The sequence below is a fragment of the Eubalaena glacialis genome, chromosome 10, assembly GCF_028564815.1.
Source record: "Eubalaena glacialis isolate mEubGla1 chromosome 10, mEubGla1.1.hap2.+ XY, whole genome shotgun sequence".
Lineage (NCBI taxonomy): Eukaryota > Metazoa > Chordata > Mammalia > Artiodactyla > Balaenidae > Eubalaena > Eubalaena glacialis.
In genome coordinates this window covers 44,388,400-44,413,262 of record NC_083725.1, presented here as the reverse complement: position 1 = coordinate 44,413,262, position 24,863 = coordinate 44,388,400, and the positions used below count along the sequence as shown (strand labels likewise).

The 24,863-nt window shown below is 34.7% G+C and overlaps 1 protein-coding gene across 3 annotated transcripts in view; it reads left to right on the top strand.

Annotated features, from left to right (window-relative positions):
• CNTN5 (contactin 5) overlaps nucleotides 1–24,863 on the top strand; it is a 1,391,352-nt gene that overhangs the window by 1,047,802 nt on the left and 318,687 nt on the right. The gene's annotated exons all lie outside the window — the stretch shown is intronic.

The following is a 24,863-nucleotide window of genomic DNA, read 5'->3' as shown; positions in this document are numbered from 1 at the left end:
TACAATTTTTTAGACAAGACCTGAGCGCCATTTAGTTGAGGGTTAATTTTTCCCTACCACTGAGGCAAAACTTTTCTTTGTACTCTAGACAATGACTCCTGAATTTTGAGATTCTCCACTCAGGCTATTAGGGTAGGAACTATTTCTGGCCTGGGCAAATTCTGAGTACCGTTTCTTCCAGTCCATTCAGGATGTCCTTTGCCACCTTTAAGTATTTTTCTCAAATGCATATGCTGATTCATTCTAAACTGAATAATCAAAGGGAATCATCTGTAGATCTCTAACATTCTCTCTCTATGCAGCTCTCCTCCTTTGAGTACTGTGAACTCTAGCTGCCGTAGTTCCCTAGATTCCCAAATCTGTCTCTTCAACTCAGGAAGACAGCTGGTCTTTGCCTGAGTCTCTGCTACCTGGAAACTTTGTTCAGGGAGCAAACTGAATCAGTTGTGTGGCTCAACATGCATATTTAACTTATTTCAGGGATCATTGTCCTTCACAGCCTGATGTCTAAAATTTTGAGATCGGTGTTTTCATATATTTTGTCTAGTTTTCAGCTATTTTCTCTTCAGTCATTTTTAGTTTTTTGGCAAGAAGTAACTGGAAGGTCAAAAGTAAAGGCACCCTGACCATCTTTATCTAAGCAAGAAGGCAGAAATAAAGCATATGGGATATAGCATATTTTATGTGACTTTATTAGAAAAAAAGTATTGTATAAATTCTGGCAGTAGAAAGATAATAAAATGGTTCTTTGACTGAATCCTTCCTCAGAAACAATTTGAAATAGGAGAAGCACAAAGCAAAAGTAATTTTATAATGTAACCCTATAATCCACAAAAAGAAATCTGCCAGATTAAATTCATGGGAACCTGTAACTTTTCTATAGTTTAATAAGGTGTATTTTTAGTGCCAAGTGATAAGACAAGAACAAAGGCTTTTAGTTTGAGATACCTAATTTCAAATATTGATTGACCCAATCATTTACCAGCTATATGACATCAGATGAGTTATCTTCTAGATCAAATCTCATATTCAAAATCTGTAGAGTAAGAATAACAATATCAGCCTGATAAAATTGCTATTAGATTTCACTGAGAGACTCAACAGTAAAGGCTTGTAAATTACATGTTAATTCCCTCTTTCACCCTAGTTCTCTGGAATATTTGTGAAACATTGTTTATTTTATGAAACATTTGCCTATAGTTTAATGTTTTGCTTCTTTCTGAAATACCATCCAAGACACAGTCCATTTCTCAAGCTTTTCTTAAACCAGGAATGCCAATGTTCTATAAACCTCACACTCTCTACTACCATTCAGGTTTTCATGGTTTCAAATGGAAATAGATCATAGAAAATCCACTCTCTGGCTTTCTGCTTATAATATACATTGACATGTGCCTTAGTAGTCTAAAGATATTCTGAACCTATAAAAACATTTCTATACATACGAAATACTGGGAATTTTTTGTCAGTTTTGTCTTTCCCAAATATTCTTTCAGGTCAAAACCCTTCTATTTTCCCCATGAGTTTAAAGACTATTTCTTTAGAGCTGATTTTACATGTTAAGTCAAGGGTGACATTTTACTGGCTGCTGTTAATATTTAAAATATTTTATATGATTATTTGAGCATCAAATTTGACATACTGATCTTAAAGAATTCCAAGAGGCCACAAAATTTGCAAAATATAAATATCAAGTGTCAAGTATTTAGGAAAATATATATATATGATAAATACTGCTCCACCATTAATTTTAATGGCCTAATAACTATTGCTATAAAATCCATATGCTATGGATATAGAAAAAAATGGTTAAGCAAAATAGCTTGAGTTATATTCTAGTTTTAATTACAATATGGGCTAGAATCTTCTCTGCTTAAAAAGGTCCTCAGTGACTTTAAAATCTGTAGGGTAATTCAATTATAAAAAGTGCAAGTGCAATGCAGATAGAAATATAACTCAAGAAAAATGACACTGAAGGGCAAATTTGAACCTCTGTTCCTCCATAGCTGATACAGACTATGGTGTAATCTACTCCTTATATGAAATGGTTTATAGGCTTTTTGTGTCCCCTTGGCTTTTGTGGGCTTTATTCAGTTTAAAAAATGTCTTTAATAAGGAATATAAATTTTAAACATGTAAAAATTGGCAATAAATCTTCACAGCACTTTCATTCTATCTTTATAGCAAAATAATATTGTCTGTTAATAAATTGCTCAATATCTGCTTATGTCCTATATTTGAAAAATTAGAATCTTAAGGCTTGTTCTGTACTTTATTTGAATGGAAATTCATTCAGAACATTGTGCTCCATAAATAAACTGAATACTAGTTAACATGTAAACTGAATACATGTTAACCTTCATAAACTGCTCTGGGCTGTACATGGAACTATAGTGTGCTACGTTTTGGATACATGGTATATGTGAGGATAGGGAGAAAAAGATAGAATTAATTTTTACCAGTACAGTCAAATTGTCATGCTTGATATACTTTTGCACTAACCACCTAATGGTAAATAAATTCAACTGTATTAGAGAACAGAATTTACTATCTTAAATGTAGATGAAAGTCATAGCTTTCTCATTAGCATGGACTATCACTAGCATAGTATCTTAACCACCTGAGAGATTAAGCTATGCCATAGATTTGTATAATCTACTGTGTACAAATACTACAAGTATGCCACATATTCTGTCCATTTCTCTCCATCCCTTCTCACTATATATCCTAAAGAGCCAAAGGAGTCATGTTCATGAATATGTTTATTGAACATGTATGAAAATAATGGCTGCAGAGTTAACTTTCTTTTTTTTCCTAGCTAGAGGATTATTTAATGTCTTTTTCAGTTTACTTACTTGTAAAACAGAGAAAATAAAGCATACTTCTTAGGCATCTGTGAAATTAAATCATATACCAAATAAAAATCTGAGAACAAAGTAAAAGGTCATTTAGTAATAGCTATATAGTTTTATAGTCCAAGAATCATAGATGAATCAAGAGTCAGGAAAACCACGCTTCCCAAACACAATCTTTTCACAAATTAAGGCTTAGATAGAAATTAAATACCTGCAAGAGTCTCCCTTGAAATCACAAAGCTGGGTCTAGAATCCCCATCTCAGTACAAATTAGCTACTATACTTTCCACTGCATAGTGTATAGACACTAGCGTTACATAAAACTCTTGTGGCTTCTAGCAGCAACTTTAATGTGTCTCTAACTTATTGATGTAAAGATACAGAGAGCAGAGATAAAGAGAGCAGAGATTTTATTTTCCTCCTTTACTGACAGAATTCATAGCATCAACCATGAACATATGAACTATACACTTCAATGTCATATAAGTTCTGATGCACGTAACTATATACTCAACTTGAAAAATATTTTGGGAACCTGGGGGATGGAGGAGAGTGAGGATAAACCTTTATTTTGGTATATTTGCCCCATGAAAATTCTGAGAAGGAAGTCATTCTGAAAATGTTACTGTAGTGATATCATCAGATACAGCAAATCAGGTTATCTATTTGAATGTTCTAAATGCTACTTTTCAGCTATGGCATTTAGTTGTATTAATGTGGATTTAGTTTTAATATATTAAGGAATTATATTTTATTTTACTATGGATTATTTTCAGTATTATTATCAACTTCAATTTTAACCTTAACACTAGACAAAACAGGAAATGACTCAAAATGGCAGGGTTATAAATAAAAACAACTTGAAATGTTCTAGAGAAAAAAGGCATTAATGTTTCTTATAGCATTGTAAATTTAATTAGCAAGGAAAATATATTAAGTAGCTTCAGGCTGCCTCTTTGTAAGCAATGTACTATTTGGAATAACCATTACTGGAAATCTTTCACAAGGATAAGTCTAATCCTATGGATTTATTATGATTATATGTTTATCAAAAATGAAAGTTTAAAGAGTATTAAGAAAGGACTATCTGCCAATGTATACCAGCACTATTGAACCAAAATAGAATTCTTGCATAAATTTGTCATGAAAACTTAGGATGACATTAATTTGTCTCTGAATGTTTGTTTTTAAATACTGAATGTTTTCTTATTCCTGCCCACATTTAAGGGGAAGAAGTTTACACATACCTTTACTAAGGGAGAAATATTTTTTCATATGATCCTTACATAGTCCTTGAGTCTAGGAATAGGTATAATCAATATAAAAGAATGACGTTTATTTCTCACTTTAATCTACAAATATGAATTTTCAATGAATGAAATTTTTGGTCGACTTCCAGTTGCAGTTTCATTATTTTGATAACAGAATACAGTTCTTAAAATTTTATCCAACCTTTTGTTTTAATAAAATGCATATTGCTTTGCAATATTTTAAAAAGCTATATACTTTTATAAAATTTTGTGCAGATGAAAATAGGATAAAAATTTTAGGTAGGAAATTAATATGTAGAGCAGATGATCACAAACTGTGGTCTTTCTGTACAGCAGACCCTTTTCCCATGTAAATTTTAATCTAACATATCCACTTTCTACAAAGCATATACAAAGTTTTTATGGCAGTACATTGTAATATAAATCCAGAGAAGCAGGCTTTGCAATGTTCCAAACTATAAACATCGAATTTGGGAGGGGTTCTAGGAAACAAATCAGGTTTTCTGGCAGAAACTAGAAAATTGCAGTAGAAGGTGAGAGTTCAGGACTTCCCTGGTGGTCCAGTGGTTAAGACTCTGTGCTTCCACTGCAGGGGGCACAAGTTCGATCCTGGTTGAGGAACTAAGATCCCACGTGGCATGGCCAAAAAATTTTAAAAAATAATAAATAAGTAAATGAAGGTGAGAGCAAGGTAGAGTATAAAATAAGAGACAAAGTTTATTGTTTATATATGCACATACATATATATATAATATATCCATACGTGGAATTATGTTGCACTTGAAATAGTAAAGTCAATTATAACACTTTTTCACTGTGACTTCCCATCTTTACAAATATCTTACTACACTATTTGCAAGCCCATTCAGTCTTCAACCACATCAAAATTACCTTATCCATGATCTCTAATTTATTCCTTTTTATTAAGACCTCTGTCCTCATTTCTTACCTTTTATGAACTAGAGTATACGGTCCCCTGCTTTAGTCACTCTGTCTCATATCTTTAAGTTTCTTGCCACAGTGTTCTTGCATTATACCAACTCTTCAAATCCGTACTGAATTTAATCCTCCAATGTCTGTGTGCCTCTTCTCAAGCTTCTTAGCACTACTGAGGAAAGAAGAGAATTCTATAAAATGGTCCCACTATAAAGGTAGCATCCTTGATCTTACTTAAGCTCTTGATGCTGTCACTAGCCTGCTTATGTCTTCATAATGGCTAATTCTAACACTCACCACTCTCTTCAAACCTTCATCTCCTGCTTCAGCAGGCCGTGTCACATGCTACTTTACAGAAATAAAACTATTGGACAAATAAAATGACTTCATTCCTGACTACCAACCTACAAACCTCCAACCACCCTACACGTCCTTTTTCCTAACATCATTTTAGAACACAAAAAGGCATCTTCATCACTAATGCAAATCTACCTTCATTCTGCATTTTATCCCCTTTTGTTTCCTTAGCATATTCCCTCTTCTTTTTTAATTAAAGTAGGGTTGATTTGCAATATTGTATTAGTTTCAGGTATATAACAGAGTGATTTAATATTTTTTTAGATTATAATTTGTTTAAAATTATTATAAAATAATGGCTGTATTTCCCTGTCCTGTACAATGTATCATTGTTGGTTATTTATTTTAAACATAATAATTTGTATCTCTTAATCTCTTACCCCTATCTTGCTCCTCCCCACTTCTTTCTCCCCACTGGTAACCACTAGTTTGTTCTCTATATCTGTGAATTTGTTTCTGTTTTGTTGCATTCATTTATTTGTTTTATTTTTTTGGATCCCACATATAAGTGATAACATACAGTATTTGTCTTTGCCTGAGTTATTTCACTTAGCATAGTATAATCTAGGTCCATTCATGTTGTTGCAAATGGCAGAATTTCATTCATTTTTATGACTAATATTCCACTGTGTATGTGAACATATATACATATATATATTCATATATATACATATATACCACATCTTCTTTATCTGTTGATGGACACTTAACCTTGTTTCCATATCTTGGATATTGTAAATAATGCTGCTATGAACATTGGGTTGCATGTGTCTTTTCAAATTAGCATTTTCATTTTCTCAGATATATACTCAAGAGCAAAAATGCTGGATCATATGGTAGTTCTAGTTTTAGTTTTTTGAGGAAACTTTATACTGTTTTCTATAGTGGCTGCACCCATTTACATTTCTACCAACAGTGTACTAGGGTTCCCTTGTCTCCACATTCTTGCCAACATTTGGTTTTTGTAGGTATTTTGATGATAGTCATTCTGACAGGTGTGAGATGGTATCTCACTGTGGTTTTGATTTGCATTTCTCTGATGATTAGTGATTTTGGGCATCTTTCCATGTGCCTGTTGTCCATTTATATATATTCTTCGGAAAAATCTGTGTTCACGACTTCTGCCCACTCTTTAATTGAGTTGTTAGATTTTTTAATATTGAGTAGTTTGAGCTGTTTATATATTTTGGATATTAACCCCTCATCAGTCGTATTATTTACTAATGTTTTCTCCCATTTTGTAGACTGTCATTTAATTTTGTCAATGGTTTCCTTTGCTGTGCAAAAGCTCTTACATTTAATAAGGTCCCATTTATTTATTTTGGCTTTTATTTCCTTTGCCTTAGGAGACATATCCAAAAATATTATTGCTACAGTTTATGTCAAAGAGTGTCCTGCCTATGTTCTCTTCTAGGAGTTTTACAGTTCCAGGTCTTAAATTTAGGTCTGTAATCCATTTAGAGTTTATTTTTTTATATGGTGTGATAAAATGTTCTAATATCATTCCTTTGCATGTAGCTGTACAGTTTTCTCAGCACCACTTATTGAAGAAACTATCTTTTTTCTGTTGTATATTCTTGCCTCTTTTATCATAGATTAGTTGACCATAACTGTGTGGGTTTATATTTTTCTATTGCTGCCTTTAGAATTCTCTCTTTGTCTTTAACTTTTGCCATTTTTATTATGATATGCCTCGGTGTGGGTCTGTTTGGATTCATCTTGTTTGGGACTTTCTGTGTTTCTTGTACCTAGATATCTGTTTCCTTCTTTAAGTTTGGGAAGTTTTCAGCCAGAGTCTCATCAAATATATTTTTGACAGTTTTCTCTCTCTCTTCTCCTTCTGAAACCTCATAATGCAGACACTGGTATGCTTGATACTGTCCAAGACATCCCTTAATCTGCTGTCATTTTCTAAATTTGTTTTTCTTTTTGCTGTTCTGATTGGGTGATTTCCATCATTCTATCTTCCAGATCACTTATGCATTAATCTGTATCACCTAGTTTTCTGTTGATTCCTTCTAGCATATTTTTCATTTCAGTTACTGCATTCTTCGGCCCTGACCAGTTCTTTTTTACATTTTCTAGTTCCTTGTTAAAAATCTCACTGTTTTCAAAGAATAAAATCTATTCTTTTCTCTAATTCAGTTAACATTCTCATTACAACTGCTTTGAACACTTTATGTGGTAAAGTATTTATTTCTGTATCATTAGTTGTTTTTCCAGGGGTTTTCCCTTGTTCTTTCAGTTGAAACAAATTCCTCTGTCTTCTCATTTTGCTTAACTTTCTCTGTCTCTGGGAAATTAGGTGAAACAGTTATCAGTTCTTGTCTTGAAGTTCTCCCTTGTATGGGAGCATCCCTGTACTGTCTATGTGTGCCCAGTGGAAAGCTAGATCTGATGTGAGCATGAATCACATCATTCAGGGGTGTGCTGGCAGCAATCACCTTGGTAGGACGTGGGTCTGGCGATGGATGGGCTAGAGTCAGAGCCAGGTGTGAGCAAGGGCTTCTCCTCTGTTCAATGGCCAACACCACCTTATTGAAGACAGAGGCAGGCCCCAACTTGCTGGAGCAGAACTCCTGAGGGTTAGATCCAAGGTTATTCCATTTGCTCTAAGTGTCTGTTCTTCCCGCTCCCAGCACTGGCACCTTCACTGGAGAGGGAAGTTGTGCTAAAGCAAGAAGGGCTGGAGCCAGTGCTTGGCATTGGTCTGCATGTGGGCTGTAGTGGTCCTGGCCCCAGTCAGGGTCCTGGACCACTTCTGAGGCACTGCCTCTGTAAGCGGCAGTAATGGCTGTCCCTGCCCCTTTCAGATGCTATTCTGGGTTCAGTCATGTTCCGTCCTTCACAAGTGAGCAGTCCCCTCAGCTGCTGCAGCCTTCGCCCTAGTGTGGAGCGGCTTCACAAAGCAGATGTGTCCAGAGTCGGCACTCCACTCAGGCTGTGGCGTGTGCCAGAGCAGTCACAGGAAACAGACCAGAGTCCCTTGCAGTTTCAATCTGCTTTCTCCATCTTGTTCCAGGAGTAAGCAAGTGTGTGCGTGATCTTCATTATCAGAGTCTACGTTTCTTAGAGCACTCTTGTTAACCCACTGGTTTTCTAACCAGCTGTGGGGTCTCATCTTCCCAATGTCAGACCCCAGTGCTGGGGTACCCAATATGTGGCTCGACCCCCAGGGAGGATCTCTGCCCATGTAGTCCCCCTCCACTTCTGTGTCCCTTTTTCGGGGAACAGGTCCAGACCTGATCACTTCTCTTCCCTTTCTACCCGATTCCATGGGGATCATTCTTAGAGCCTTGGTTGTACAAAAGTCTTTCTGCCAGTCTTCAGTTAGCTTTCAGTGAGAATTGCACCACATGTAGATCTATTTTGATGTGTTTGTGTGGGGAGGTGAGATCCGTGTCCTCCTACTCCACTGTATTTATCTGTCTCCTCTCTTAGTATATTCCCGTGATTGTTAACCTTTCCAGTATTTTCAATATCTTTCTTTATACTGGCTTGTTTTTTTCAAGTGCATTTACACATGATCTTATTTCTCCCTTCTTAATAGAATTCACTCTGTTCTCAAGTTCCTTAATTTCTCGGTACCTCAGATGTAAACTAGACAGAACGATAATTTTTACATCATATAGTTGTTATAAAAATAAATTCAGGATAGTGATGGCAGGCATATGGCAGAATAAAAAACACTGGACCTTCATCCCCCCCACCCCAGACATTGATTCAACAACAGTACATAGAATGATTCAATTTGTGAAGAACCCAAAAACTAATTGAGACCTCTGCATCCCATGCAAGAACAAAATGAGCCACATTGAAACAATAGGGATATTTATGATATTCTCTTTCCATAAACCCTACTCCTGACATAGCACCATGCAATTGGGAGGAAAATCCTATTTCTCAGCTTCTCCCATGGGAAGGAAGGAAAGGATTGTAACATACATGCAAGATCCTAATTTTTCTGCGGGCTTCCAAGATACTGGCTTCTGTATCACCTGTCTCAGAGCATTGACAAGACCCAGAAAACTCTAGATAACAAGTGGGTGACTGAAAACAAAGACAGAATTTTGAACTATCACTAAGGTTTGAGAGGTCCCTAAAATCTCTGGCTGTGTTGATTCATGAGATTTGCCACCTGTACAAGTCTAGGCTTTGAAGACTGTGAGAGGTGACCAATTTGTCTACTGTGCAGACACTAATAAAAAGAGTCAAGAAAAATGAAGGAACAAGAAAATATGTTTCAAACAAAGAAATAAGATAAATCTCTAGAAAATAACTCTAATGAAAATAAGATATACTATATACTGACCAAGAATTGAAAATAACAATCATAAAGATGCTTAGTGAGGTTAGGAGAACAATGCATGAACTAAGTGAGAATTTCAACCAAGAGAGTAACAAAAATCATGGAGCTGAAGAATATAATAATTGAACTGAAAAATTTACTAAAGACTTTCAACATCAGAGTAGATAAAACAGAAAAAAAGTATCAGTGAACTCTAAGACATGTCATTGTAAATTATCCAAAGAAGCAAATAGGAAAAGGAATAAAAAGGAGTGAAGAAAGTTTAGGTGACATATGGGAAATGCGAAGCCAACCAATACACACATTATGGGAGTCCCAGAAGGAGGAGAGAGAAAAGGGGTCAGAAAGTTTATTCAAATGAATAGTGACTAAAAACTTGCTATATCTGAGAAACAAATGGACATCCAGATATAGGAAACCCAATGGACTGCAAATTAGTTGAGCCCCCAAAAATCCAAACCAAGAGGCATCATAATGAAATTGTCATAAGTCAATGACAAGGAGAGAAAACAGCAAGGGAAAAGTGATTTGTCATATACTAGGGAACCCCCATAGATTATAAGCAGATTTCTCAGCAGAAATACCACAGGCCAAAATGCAATGGGATGAAATTCAAAGTGCTGGAAGAAAAAAACACCCAAGCAAGAATACTATATCCAGCAAAACGGCTAAGCTGAAGAGATGTTAAAGAAAGTTCTACAAATTCAAATTAAAGGATTCTAAACAGCAATACAAAAGGATATACAAGTATAAAACTTGTTGGTAAAGGGAAATATATTGACATGTACAGCATACTTTAATACTGTAAAGGTGGTGGTGGATAAATCTCTTTAACCATAGTGTAAAAGTTAAAAGACAAAAGATTTAAACAATTATGACTATAAAATATAAACACAATATAAACAGATGTAAATAAACAAGGAAACAGCAGACTTGAACAATGCTATTCCAAATGGAACTAACAGACACAGATGGAATATTCTACCCAACAGCAGCAGAATACATTCTTTTACTCCCACTGAGGCAATTTAAAAATATTTATTTATTTTTTTTTTATTGAGGTAACATTGTTTTTTAACCGTATATAAATTTCATGTATACAACCTTCTACTTCTATATACACTACAGTGAGCTCGCCACCAAAAACTTAGTTTTTATTCATCACCATACACTAGATCATCTTTATCCACTTCACCCTCTCCACTCCCCCTTTTCCTCTGGTAACCACTACTTTATTCTCTGTATCTATGTGTTTTTTTTTTTGTTTGGTTTGGTTTGTTCGTTTATTGGTTTTTGTTTGTTTGTTTTTTATATTCCATGTATAAGTGAAATAATATGGTGTGTGTCTTTCTCTGTCTTATTTCACTTAACATAATCCCCTCAAGGCCATCCACGTTGTTGTAAATGGCAAGATTTTATCTTTTCTCTGCCTTAGAAGTATTCTATTGTGTGTGTGTATGTGTGTATGCCACATCTTTATCCATTCATCCATTGATGGGTAATTTTTTTTTCATTTTGTGGCTATTGTAAATAATGCTGCAATGAACATAGGGGTGCATATATTTTTTTGAATTAGTGTTTTTGTATTTTGGATAAATAACCAGAAGTAAGACAGCTGGATAATATGGTAGTTCTAGTCTTAATTTTTTTGAGGGGTCTCCATACTGTTTTCCACAGTGGCTACACCAATTTACATTCCCATCAATAGTGTATGAAGATTCCCTTTTCTCCACATTCTTGCCAATGCTTATTATTTCTTGCATTTTTGATAATGGTCATTCAAACAGGCATGAGGTGATATCTCCTGTGGTTTTCATTTGCGTTTTCCTAATAATTAGTGATGGTGAACATCTTTTTATGTGCCTGATAGCCATTTGTATGGCTTCTTTGGGAAAATGTCTTTTCAGCTCCTCTGCTCATTTATAAATTGGATTGTTTGCTTTGCTGTTGTTGAGTTGTATGAGTTTTTACATATTTTGGATATTAACTCCTTATCAGATATATGATTTGCAAAACTTCTCCCGTTTAATAGGTTGTCTTTTCATTCTGTTGACAGTTTTCTTTGCTGTGCAGAAGCTTTTAGTTTCATGTAGTTCAATTTCCTAGGAGACCTATATAGAAAGAAAATGCTAGGACCAAAGACAAAGAACATACTGCCTATGTTTTCTTCTAGGAGTTTATACTTTCAGGTCACATTCAAGTCCTTAATCCATTTTTAATTCTTTTTGTGTATGATGTGAGATACTGGTCTAGATTTATCCTTTTACATGAGGCTGTCCAGTTTTCCCAACACCATTTTTTTTGAGAGAATTTTATTATTGAAGAAATTACAATCATGGTTTTTGTCAAAAAGCCTATAATTCTTCAAACCCCAAAACATCTCTGGAGCTACATCTATACTAGGAGGAAATGACCTTTGAAATCTGCACCCTCCCTCTTCAAGTTTCAATCTCTTATGCCCACTTAATATGTATTTTTGGAGAACAATGGACAAGGAAGACCCCCCAGATGCAAAGCCAGGACTCATGGAGAACAGTGGATAAGAAAATTTCTCTAAAAAAGAAGAATGAATTGAGAAAGTGAAACATTCAGCCTACCATCAGCTTCTCCCTTCATGGCTAAACATACACATCACATACCACAGGCAGAAAAACACCTTGCCTCCTGAGAAAACAACCCGTGAATTGCACCTTGTCTTTTCTTTCTTTCTTTTTTTTTGTGAATTTTATTTTATATTTTTAATACAGCAGGTTCTTATTAGTTATGTATTTTATACATATTAGTGTATATATGTCAATCCCAATTTCCCAATTCATCACACCACCACCACGCATCCTCTGCTTTCCCCTCTCTGTGTCCATATGTTTGTTCTCTACATCTGTGTCTCTATTTCTGCCTTGCAAAAGGTTCTTCTGTAGCATTTTCCTAGATTCCACATATATGTGTTAATATACGATATTTGTTTTTCTCTTTCTGACTTACTTCACTCTGTATGACAGTCTCTATGTCCATCCACATCTCTACAAATGACCCAATTTCATTCCTTTTTATGGCTGAGTAATATTCCATTGTATATATGTACCACATCTTCTTTATCCATTCGTCTGTCCATGGGCATTTAGGTTGCTTCCATGACCTGGCTATTGTAAATTGTGCTGCAATGAACATTGGGGTGCATGTGTCTTTTTGAATTATGGTTTTCTATGGGTATATGCCCAGTAGTGGGATTGCTGGATCATATGGTAATTCTATTTTTAGATTTTTAAGGCGCCTCCATACTGTTCTCCATAGTGGCTATATCAATTTACATTCCCACCAACAGTGCAAGAGGGTTCCCTTTTCTCCACACCCTCTCCAGCATTTGTTATTTGTAGATTTTCTGATGATGCCCATTCTAACCAGTGTGAGGTGATACCTCAGTGTAGTTTTGATTTGCATTTCTCTAATAATTTGTGATGTTGAGCAGCTTTTCATGTGCCCCTTGTCCATCTATATGTCTTCTTTGGAGAAATGTCTATTTAGGTCTTCTGCCCATTTTTGAATTGGGTTGTTTGTTTTTTTAATATTGAGCTGCTTGAGCTGTTTATATATTTTGGAGATTAATCCTTTGTCAGTTGCTTCATTTGCAAATATTTTCTTCCATTCTTAGGGTTGTCTTTTCGTCTTGTTTATAGTTTCCTTTGTTGTGCAAAAGTTTTAAATTTCATTAGGTCCCAGTTGTTTATTTTTGTTTTTATTTCCATTACTCTAGGAGGTGGGTCAAAAAAGATCTTGCTGTGATTTATGTCAAAGAGTGTTCTTTCTGTATTTTTCTCTAAGAGTTTTTTACTGTCCGGTCTTACATTTAGGTCTTTAATCCATTTTGAGTTTATTTTTGTGTATGGTGGTAAGGAGTGTTCTAATTTCATTCTTTTACATGTAGCTGTCCAGTTTTCCCAGCACCACTTACTGAAGAGACTGTCTTTTCTCCATTGTATATGCTTGCCTCCTTTGTCATAGATTAGGTGACCATAGGTGCATGGGTTTATCTCTGGGCTTTCTATCCTGTTCCATTGATCTATATTTCTGTTTTTGTGCAAGTACCACATTGTCTTGATTACTGTAGTTTTGTAGTATAGTCTGAAGTCAGGGAGTCTAATTCCTCCAGCTCCGTTTTTTCCCTCAAGACTGCTTTGGCTATTCAGGGTCTTTTGTGTCTCCATACAAATTTTAAGATTTTTTGTTCTTGTTCTGTAAAAAATGCCATTGGTAATTTGATAGGGATTGCATTGAATCTGTAGATTGCTTTGGGTAGTAGAGTCATTTTCACAATATTGATTCTTCCAATCCAAGGACATGATATATCTCTCCATCTCTGTGTCTTCTTTGGTTTCTTTCATCAGTGTCTTATAGTTTTCTGAGTACAGGTCTTTTGCCTCCTTAGGTAGGTTTATTCCTAGGTATTTTATTCTTTTTGTTGCAGTGGTGAGTGGGATTGTTTCCTTAATTTCTCTTTCTGATCTTTCGTTGTTAGTGTATAGGAATGCAAGAGATTTCTGTGCATTAATTTTGTATCCTGCTCCTTTGCCAAATTCATTGATTAGCTCTAGTAGTTTTCTGGGGGCATCTTTAGGATTCTCTATGTATAGTATCATGTCATCTGCAAACAATGACAGTTTTACTTCTTGTCTTCCAATTTGTATTCCTTTTATTTCTTTTACTTCTCTGATTGCCGTGGCTAGAACTTCCAAGACTATGTCGAATAATAGTGGTGAGAGTGGACATCCTTGTCTTGTTCCTGATCTTAGAGGAAATGCTTTCAGTTTTTCACCATTGAGAATGATGTTGGCTGTGGGTTTGTCATATACGGCCTTTATTATGTTGAGATAGGTTTCTCTATGCCCACATTCTGGAGAGTTTTTATCATAAATCGGTGTTGAATTTTGTCAAAATCTCTTTCTGCATCTATTGAGATGATCATATGGTTTTCATTCTTCAATTTGTTAATATGGTGTATGGCATTGATTGATTTGCATATATTGAAGAATCCTGGGATAAATCCCACTTGATCATCATGTGTGATCCTTTTATTGTGTTGTTGGATTCTGTTTGCTAGTATTTTGTTGAGAATTTTTGCATCTATGTTCATCAGTAATATTGGTCTGTAATTTTCTTTTTTCATAGTATCTTTGTCAGGTTTTGGTATCGGTGATGGTGGCCTCTTAGAATGAGTTTGGGAGTGTTCCTTCCACTGCAATTTTTTTGGAAGAGTTTAAGAAGGATAGGTGTTAGCTCTTCTCTAAATGTTTGATAGAATTCACCTGTGAAGCCATCTGGTCCTGGACTTTTGTTTTTTGGAAGATTTTTAATCACAGTTTCAATTTCATTACTTGTGATTCATTTGTTCATATTTTCGATTCCTTCCTGGTTCAGTCTTGGAAGGTTGCACCTTTTGAAGAATTTGTCCATTACTTCCAGGTTGTCCATTTTATTGGCATGTAGTTGCTTATAGTAGTCTCTTATGATGCTTTGTATTTCTGTGATGTCCATTATAACTTCTCCTTTTTCATTTCTAATTTTATTGATTTGAGTCCTCTCCTTGTTTTTCTTGATGAGTCTGGCTAAAAGTTTATCTATTTTATTTATCTTCTTTACACCTTGTCTTTTCTTAAATTGCTCAAAAGTTTTGCTCAGCACCAAACCCAAAATAGACTATGTTTTGGGACCTGTGTTAGGCAGCTTCTGACATTGTTTCCAATGGTCCCCACCTCCTGGTATGCACTCCCTTGTGTTACCTGCTCACCTGAGCCCAACACCATTTATTGAAAAGACTATCCTCTCTCCATTTATGTTCTTTACTTCTTTGTTATAAGTCAGTTGTCCATTTATGTATCAGTTTATTTCTGGACTCTTAATTCTGTTTCATTGATCTATGTATCTGTTTTTAAGTCAATACCATGCTGTTTCGTTTACTATAGCTTTGTTATGTAGTTTGCAATCAGGGAGTGTGATACCTCCAGCTTCATACTTTTTTCTCAGGATTGCTTTTGCTATTCAGTGTCCTTTGTGTTTCCATATGAATTCCATTCTATTTCTGTGAAAAATGTCCTTGGGATTTTGATAGGGATTAAATTGAATCTGCAAATTATTTTAGGTAATATGGACATTTTAATTCTTCCAATTCATGAACATGGAATGTCTTTCCATTTTTTTTGTCCTCTTCAATTTCCTTTAACAGTGTTTTATAGTTCGGTCTACAGGTCTTTTGCCTCCTTGGTTAAAATTATTCCTAGGTATTTTATTCTTTATGTTGTGGTTGTAAATGGGATTTTTGTCTTAATTTCTGTTTCTGCCAGCTCATTGTTAGTGTATAGAAACACAGTAGATTTTTGTATGTTGATTTTGTACCCTGCAACTTTACTCTATTAAGTTATTATTTATAATATTTTTTGTTATCACTATGTAGTGTCCATCTTTTTAGCTTTTTTAGCTTGACGTCTATTTTGTGTAATATGAGTATGACTACACCTGCTTTCTTTTTGCTGCCATCTGCTTGGAATATCATCTTCCATCCCCTCATTTTGAGCCTCTGTTTGTCTTTAGAGCTGAGGTGAGTCTCCTCGAGGCAGCATATAACTGGGTCTTGCTTTTTAATCCAGCCAGCAACCCTGTTTTTTGATTGGTGAATTCAATCATTTACATTTAGGATGATTATTGATAGATGAGGATTTAGTACTGCCATTTATTTTCTGGTTGCTGTATATCTCCACTCTTTCTTTTTTCTTGTGTGTCTGTCTGCCATTTTAGTTTGGTGGTTTTCTACGACATTTTTTGTAGTTGTCTCCTTTTTCTGTTTTGTGTTTCTGCTGTAGATTTATGTTTTATGGTTACCATTAGGGTTTTGTAAAACCTCTCGTAGATTAAATAGTCCATTTTCCTGCTGATAGCTTCTAATCTTCATTCACATATATGAGTTCCATCCTTTTCCTCTTCCCCTTTTATGTGCTTTCTTTTCTTTTTTTTTGTCTCAAACTCTCCCTTGTATTTTGTGAATTTGTTACCAAATCTTAGTAGATATAGCTTTTTTTTTTTTAACTTTCCCCCCTTTAACCTTTATGCTATAATAAAGTGTTTAAAACCTATTCTGATAAAGAACAACAATTATCTGATTCTGTCTATTTATCACCTTACTCAGAATTTAGTGTAATTTTGCCTTTTTGCTTCTGGTAAAAGAGCTCTTTTCAACATTTCTTTTAAGACAAGTTTAGTGTTAATGAACTCCCTTTGTTTGTCTGGGCAAGTCTTTATTTCTTCTTTATATCTGAATGATAACTTTGCCAGATAGAGTATTCTTGGTGAGATTTTTTATTTTTCAGTATTTTTAGACTGTCAATCCACTCCCTCCTGGCCTTTAGAGTTTCTTCTGAGACATCTGCTGATAGCATAATGGGGTTTCCTTTGTAGGTTACCATCCATTTTTCCCTGGTTGCCTTTAAAATTTTCTTTCTTTGTCATTGACTTTTGAAAATTTTAATATAGGTGTCTTGGACAAGGTCTTTCTGTGTTGAGGTAATTAAGTGTTCTCTTAGCTTCATGGACTTTACAATCCATTTCCTTTCCCAAGGTTGGAAAGTTCTCAGCTATTATTTCTTTAAGTAAATTATCTGCCCCCTTCTCCCTCTCGTCTTCTTTTGGGATACTCATTACCCTACTGTTGTTCTTCCTACAACTGTCAAATAGTTCTCATAGAATTTTTTTCATTTTTTTAATGTCTTATTTCTCTTTCCTGTTCTAGCCTTTGTATTCTTTGTATCCTTTCTATATTTCTATTTTCAAGCTCACTAATTCTCTCTTCCATATGGTCTGCTCTATTTACAATACTTTATAATGCTTTCTTTACTGCATGTACAGAGTTCTTCAGCTCCAGAATTTTTGTTTGGTTCATTTTTAGAGTTTCAGTCTCTTTGGTAAAATATTCCTTCTGCTCATTATGTTTATTCCTGATCTCATTGAACTGTTTTTCTGAGTTTTACTGTAGCTCATTGAGTTTCTTCATTCTATTTTTGAATTTTCTATCAGTTAGATCACCATATTCATGACTTGAAGTTTGGTTTCTGGAGAATTGTCATTTTCTTTTTATGGCACATTTTTACTGTGGTTCTTCATGGCTCTTGATGAGTTGTTCCTCTGCCAGTGCATTTGAAGCAGTAAACACTTTTGTATTTGATTCTGAACTGCCTCCAGTTATATTTGAGTGTCTGTACTTTCCACCCTCTACCACCTCTCTGAGAGGTTTTGCCCTGTGCTCTTGTTATTACTTCTTGTGCCTCTGGGGTCATTGGTACCTTGCTGCTATCAATTCCACTGGCATTAATGCCTGTGGCACCAGGATGGTGGGCTCTTCTACCATGTGTGGGATCCCTTGTCACCAGCTCTGCCTCTGTGAAGGAGGGGATGAGCCAGGGTTACGCAGGCACCTATGTCATGTCCAGTGTCCATGGGTTCTTCTGCTGTGTGTGGGAGGTCAGTAGGTCAGAGTTGTGGTCAACTCAGTAGCTGGAGAGTTGGGGTCCCAGGCCCCACTGCTGCTGCTTCCAAGTTACCTGTGGCTGCAGGTACTGTTGAAGCCAGGAAGCCATAGTAGCGTGTGCCTCTTCCCCTGATGCTAACAAGTTCTCTGGGATGCAGGCTCAGCCAGAGGGCCAGGATGGCAAGCACTGCCTTCACAGTTATCCCAGTTCCACCTCCTCTATGTGTGGCAGTCCACTCACCTTTAGATGTATAGGTGTGTGGATTTCTCCAGTGTCCTGGTGTGTTGGGTAAAGGCAACTTTGTTGATTTGGGGATGTTTTACTGGTTGTAGATAGAAAGAGAGAGACAAAGGGTGTGTTTCAATCCCCCATGCTTCTGACTTTACTCCTTCTGAATATACATTCTTATCAAGCACACATGGAACATTCTCCAGGAGGGATAACATGTAAGACCACAAAACAAGTCTTAACAAATTTAAGAAGATTAAAATCGTACTGAGTGTTATTTCTTACCATAATGGAATGAAAATAGAAATCAATAATAGAAGAAAAGCTGGAAAATTCACAAATATATGGGAATTAACCAACACATTCCAAATGGTCAAAGAAAAAAATCAAAAAAGAAATTACAAAATATATTGAGACAAATGAAAACAAAAATACAACATACGAAAATGTATAAGATACAGCAAATGTAGTACTAAAAGGAAAATTTATAGTGATAAACATCTAAATAAACAACCTAATTTTATACCTCAAAGAACTAGAAAAAGAGAGCAAACTAAGCCAAAAGATTAACAGAAGGAAGGAAATAAAATTAGAGCAGATATAAATGAAATAGTGAATAGAAAAAAAAATAGAAAAAAATCAACAAAACTAAGGGTTTTTTTTTTTTTTAAGGATAAACAAAATTGACAAAACAATAGCTAGGCTCACTAAAAAGAGAAGAGAATAGATTCACATAAATAACAGAAAATGAATGAGGAGACATTACAACTGATGCCACTAAAATTAAAAGAATCATTAGAGACTAATATGAAGAGTTATATGCTAAAAATTAGATAGCATAGAATAAATGGATAAATGTCTAGAAATGTACAACCTACCAAGAATTAATCACGAAGACATAGAATATCTAAACATATCTACAGTTAATAAGGAGTTTGAATCAGTAATCAATAGCTTCCAAACAGAGAAAAGCCCATGTCCAGATGGCTTCAGTGGTGAATTTTACACTTAATGAATAATTAATGCCAATCCTTCTCAAACTTTTCCAAAAATTAAACAGGAAGGAACTCTTCCAAATTCACTTTATGAAGCCAGCACTATCTTAATACCAAAGTAAGGCAAAGACACTGCAAGAAAAGAAAACTTACAGGCCAATATCCCTGATGATGATAGATGCAAAAGTCATCAATAAAATATTAGTAAACCAAATTGAACAGCATATTAAAAGCACTACACATCTCAACCATGTGAGATTTATTCTTGGGATGCAACAATGGTTCAATATATGAAAATCAAGTACTATGACACATTACATCAACAGAGAGAAGGACAACAGCCACGTGATCATCTCATTAGATGCAGAAAAAAATATTCGGCAAAACTCTACATCATTTCATAATAAAAACTCTCAACAAACTGAAAATAGGAGAAAATTAGCTTAACATAATAAAGGTCATATAATAAAAATCCCACAGGTAACATTATACTCAGTGCTGAAAACCTGAGAGATTTTTCCTCTAAAATCAGGAACAAACAAGGATACCCACACTTGACATGTCTATTCAACATAGTACTGGGAGTTCCAAAGCAGTTAGTCAAGAAAAAGTAATAAAAGCCATCAAAATAAGATAGGAAGAAGTAAAATTATCTGTTTTCAGATAACATGATCTTAACATAGACAACTTTTAAAACTACACACATTCATACACACACACACACACACACAAACTGTTAGAACTAATAAATTAACTTAGTAAAGTTGCAAGATACAAGACAACATACAAAAATCAGTTGCATTTCTGTACACTAACATCAATCTGAAGGAGAAATTAAGAAAACAATCCCATTTGCAACAGCATAAAACACTTGGGAATAAACTTAATTGAGGAAGTGAAAGACTTATACACTGAAAATTACAAAACACTGGTGAGGCAATAAAGAAGACACAAATAATCAGAAAAACATCTTATCTTATAGACTGAATGACATAATATTGTTAAAATGTCCGTACTTCTCAAAGCATTCTACAGATTCAATGCAATCTGTGACAAAATTCCAATGGCATTTGGAAATAAAAAAAACTTAAAATTCTTATGGAACCACAAAGGACCTCAAAGAGCCAAAATTTTGGGGGGAAAGAAGAACAAAGCTGGAGACATCACACATCCTGATATCAAATTATATAACAAAGCTACAGTAATTCAAGCAGTGTGGTATTGACATAAAGACAGACATGTAGACTAATGTAACTGAATGGGAAGCCCAGAAATACACCCACACAAATATGATCAATTGATCTCAGACAAGAGTGCCAAAACCATACAATGAAGAAAAGATAGTCTCTTCAGCAAATGTTGTTGGGTAAACTGGATATCTACATGCAAAAGAATAAAATTCGACCCCTATCTTACACCATACAAAAAAATCACCTCAAAATGGATCAACAACTTAAACATAAAACTTGAAACTATGAGACTCCTAGAATACATTGGAGAAGAATTTATGACATTGATCTGGCAATGATTTCTTGGATATGACACCAAAAACACAAATAATAAAAGCAAAAAATCAACAAATGAGACTACATCAATCTGAAAATCTTCTCCACAGCAAAGGAAACAATTAACAGAACGAAATGCAATCTACAGAGTGGGAGAAAATGTTTGCAAACCATATATCTGATTAGAGGTTAATATCAAAATATATAAGGGACTCCAACTCAATAGCAAAAATAAAAAATAATAATGATAATCTGATTAAAATATGGGCAAAGAACTTGAATAGACATTTCTCCAAGGAAGACTTACAAATGGCTAAAAGGTATATGAAAAGATGTTCAATATCACTAATCATCAGGGAAATACAAATCAAAGCTACTATGAGCTATCACCTTATACCTGTGAGGATTGCTATTATCAAAAAAAATCAAAAGACAGCAAGTATTGGTAAAAATGTGGAAAAATTGGAACTTTTAGACATTGATGGTGGGAATGTAAAATGATGCTGCCACTATGGCAAATATTATGGAGGTTCCTCAAAAAAATAAAAATAGCACTACCATATAATCCAGCAATCCCACTTCTCAGCATTTACCCAAAAGAAATGAAATTAGGGTCTTGAGATTTTTGCACTTCATATTCATTGTTGCATTATTTACAAAAGCCAAGATTTGGAAACAATCTAAATGTGCATTGATAAATTAATGCATAAAGAAAATGTTATATATAAATAAAATGGAATTTTATTCAGACTTAAAAAAACAAGGAAATCCTGTTATATGGAGGAACTTAGAGAACATTATGCTAAATTAAAAATCCAGTCACAAAATGACAAGTACTGCATGATAACCACTTAGATGAGGTATATAAAATAATCAAACACATAGAAGTAGAGAGTAGAATGATGGTTGCCAGGGGATATGGGGAGGGAAAATAAGGAGTTGTTATTCACTATGATAAAGTTTCATCTATGCAGAATAATTAAGTTCTAGATCTGCTGTACACAACATTGCACAGATAATCCAATATGATACCTTATTGGACACTTACAAATTTGTTAGGGAAATTGATCTCATGTTAATGTGAGGGAAGGGAGGAAGGAATTCAGTGAGTTGAAATGTACAAAGACAAAGTACTTGGAACAGTGTCTGGCCCATATTAAGAGCCCAATTAATATCGTCTCTTGTTCTCCAGTTATATAAGCCAAAAACCCAGTGACTAACATTGCAACCTTTTTTCTCATTGTACTCCACCTAGCATCAAGTTCTGTTATTTCTACCTCTTAAATATTTTAAATATCCATTTCTTATTTCTACTCCATTACCTTTGTCTAGACCAGAGTCATCTTTCATATAGATATCTTCCTCAGCCCCCTAATTTTTCTCCCTACCTCTAATTTTACTTATTCTCAATGCATTCTATTTGCTGCAAATATAATATCCTAAATAGAGAGTTGGTAAACTATGAACTATGACTGATCACCTTTCTTCATAAACAAAGTTTCATTGGAGCACAGCCATACCCATTCATTTATGTATTGCCCTGTCTGCTTTCTCACTACAATGGCAGACTTGAGTACTTAAAACAGAGACCATCTAGTCTGCAAGCTTAAAATGTTTACTATCTCTTGCTGTAAAAAATGTTTGTAGAGCCCTGTCCTAAACTCACATATGAAAATCACACATCTGCTTAAAATGCTTCAAAGCTTTTCAGTAACCATTAAGAAAAGTCCAAGCTCTTTAAAATTACTTTTATGGCACTTCATGCTCACTCCTGTCTACCTCTTCAGGTCTGTCACCACCAAACATACTGAATTTTTCATTTCCTTAAATACATCATTTTCTCTTACGAGGCAGCACATGCTACTAACTCTTCCTTGAAGATTTTTGCCTCTAACTGGACAACTCCTGCTCACCTTCAAGAATGAACTTAATGAAGTTACTTGCTTAATGAAACATTCTCCACCTCCCACCACACTGCCTTGGGTGCTCTTATCTCTGTACTTCATCAAAATCATGCCTATTATTCTTTAAAGTCATTACCTAACTAATTGTATGAAAGTTCCATGTCTATCATGTTTATCATTAAAACCCCCATATCTATTACAACATATCACATAGTAGATACAGTATATATAATTTTTTAATGAATGAATGAATAAATATATCATTATTCCAGACACTTCCTTCAGCTATCTGCCAACCTAGTCTTGTTGTTCCTTGGCAAAAACAGTTTAGCATGTGATTCTTCCAAGTCCTCATTTGGCTGAATTTAAGAGTCTCCTCTGATTTGGGGGCTAAGAAGCACCTGGGAAGAACTACATGTGGAAAAGAACTACATGTCTCATATACTGGCATCCAATTGCCAATATATGATACATGGACTGACCTCAGAATTAACTGCTTTCACTGTTACATTACTTTCTTTAAAGGGAAGAAAAGTAGTAAGTTTTATAAAACAATGATAAAAATGTTGGGTTGGCCAAATAGTTCGTTCGGGTTTTTCCATTACATCTTATGGAAAAACCCAAAATAACTTTTTGGCCAACCCAATATAAAGACCATGCCGGACCATAACCTCACAGAAACTACCAAGATTCTTTACCCAAACTTGATTACTTGCCTAAGATAGACATATTCTGAACTGTGACTCTTAGTTCCTAAGCAGAGGAAGGCTATGAGTCAATACATTAGTCAAGAATCAGAAAGCAGACAGATCTAAAGTTTATACGTAAGTTAGATGCAATTAATTTCTCCTTTTTAAATGCTAACTAGTCCAATTGTTGGTGACTGTGACACTGGTTTCTTGCCTCAAAGGTGAAACCCTCTCAAGAAAGATCTGGGCATCATGCTCACTGTTGCTGAAAGTTTCTGAACTTTTACATAGAAAATTTCTGCCTTCAAAGATTTTGCATATTATGTAGTAGTGATCACCTACATTAGCAGTTGAGTTTTATCCTTTTTTTTTTCTTTTTGAGATACAGGATCATAAAAGAAAAAAGTACTTTAGCTCAATACCTTTTTTTTTTTATGATGGCTTTCTATGTGCTTCCTTAGAGAAAAGTTATAAAACTTAGTTTTTTCAGTTTCTATCAAAGCTATACAATGTTTCCATCTTTTCTGTGCAAGTCACAAAGGAGCCATAACTGTATATTTTCACATCAGATGTAAATTCATATCTCACTTGTGACTTATGCAAGGAGAATAGGAAGCTCCATTAGATATACCTACAGTTTGTCTATGTATGGTGATTTGCAGTTGGGGAGTTCTTTCCTTTGAAATCATTAAATCTTTTTACAGCTAAGTATTCTTTCTGCCTTGACAGATTCCACACACTACCTTATCATATGTATAAAAATGATCTTTAAAAAAAATACCTTTAATGAATTCAACAATGGCTAAAGTTCATCCAACACTTTCCTTACTTTCTAGAGCTACATTTGGAGGCACTTTTTATCTTGTCACTTTGACAACGCATAACAAAAAGCATGTGTCAGAATTTCAATGTAGCTACACAATCTTTTACTATTGTTAGCAGGGATATTTTTGAGCCAAATGAATAGTGCCATCCTCAGTACAATATTAGTAAGAAAAAGCTCCTTTACCTTATTTAAGTTGCATTGCTTATTCTACATGAAAATAAAATGTATAGTTGAACAGATATAATTTCAACAGTATAAAATAAGGAAAAATATAACTGTCTGTCTTACCATCAAAGCTGACATTTCTACTCATTTTCTTAGTGTAGCTAAAATCAGTCCTCTTTTTAAGCAAAAACCCCATTTCAGGTTATAATTGAAAAGAAATTTTCTTTGAATAATATTATAATATTAAGTAGATTCAAATTTTACCATATTCTCAGATATTTTAAAAATCCTATGTACCTACAAAGAAAAATGA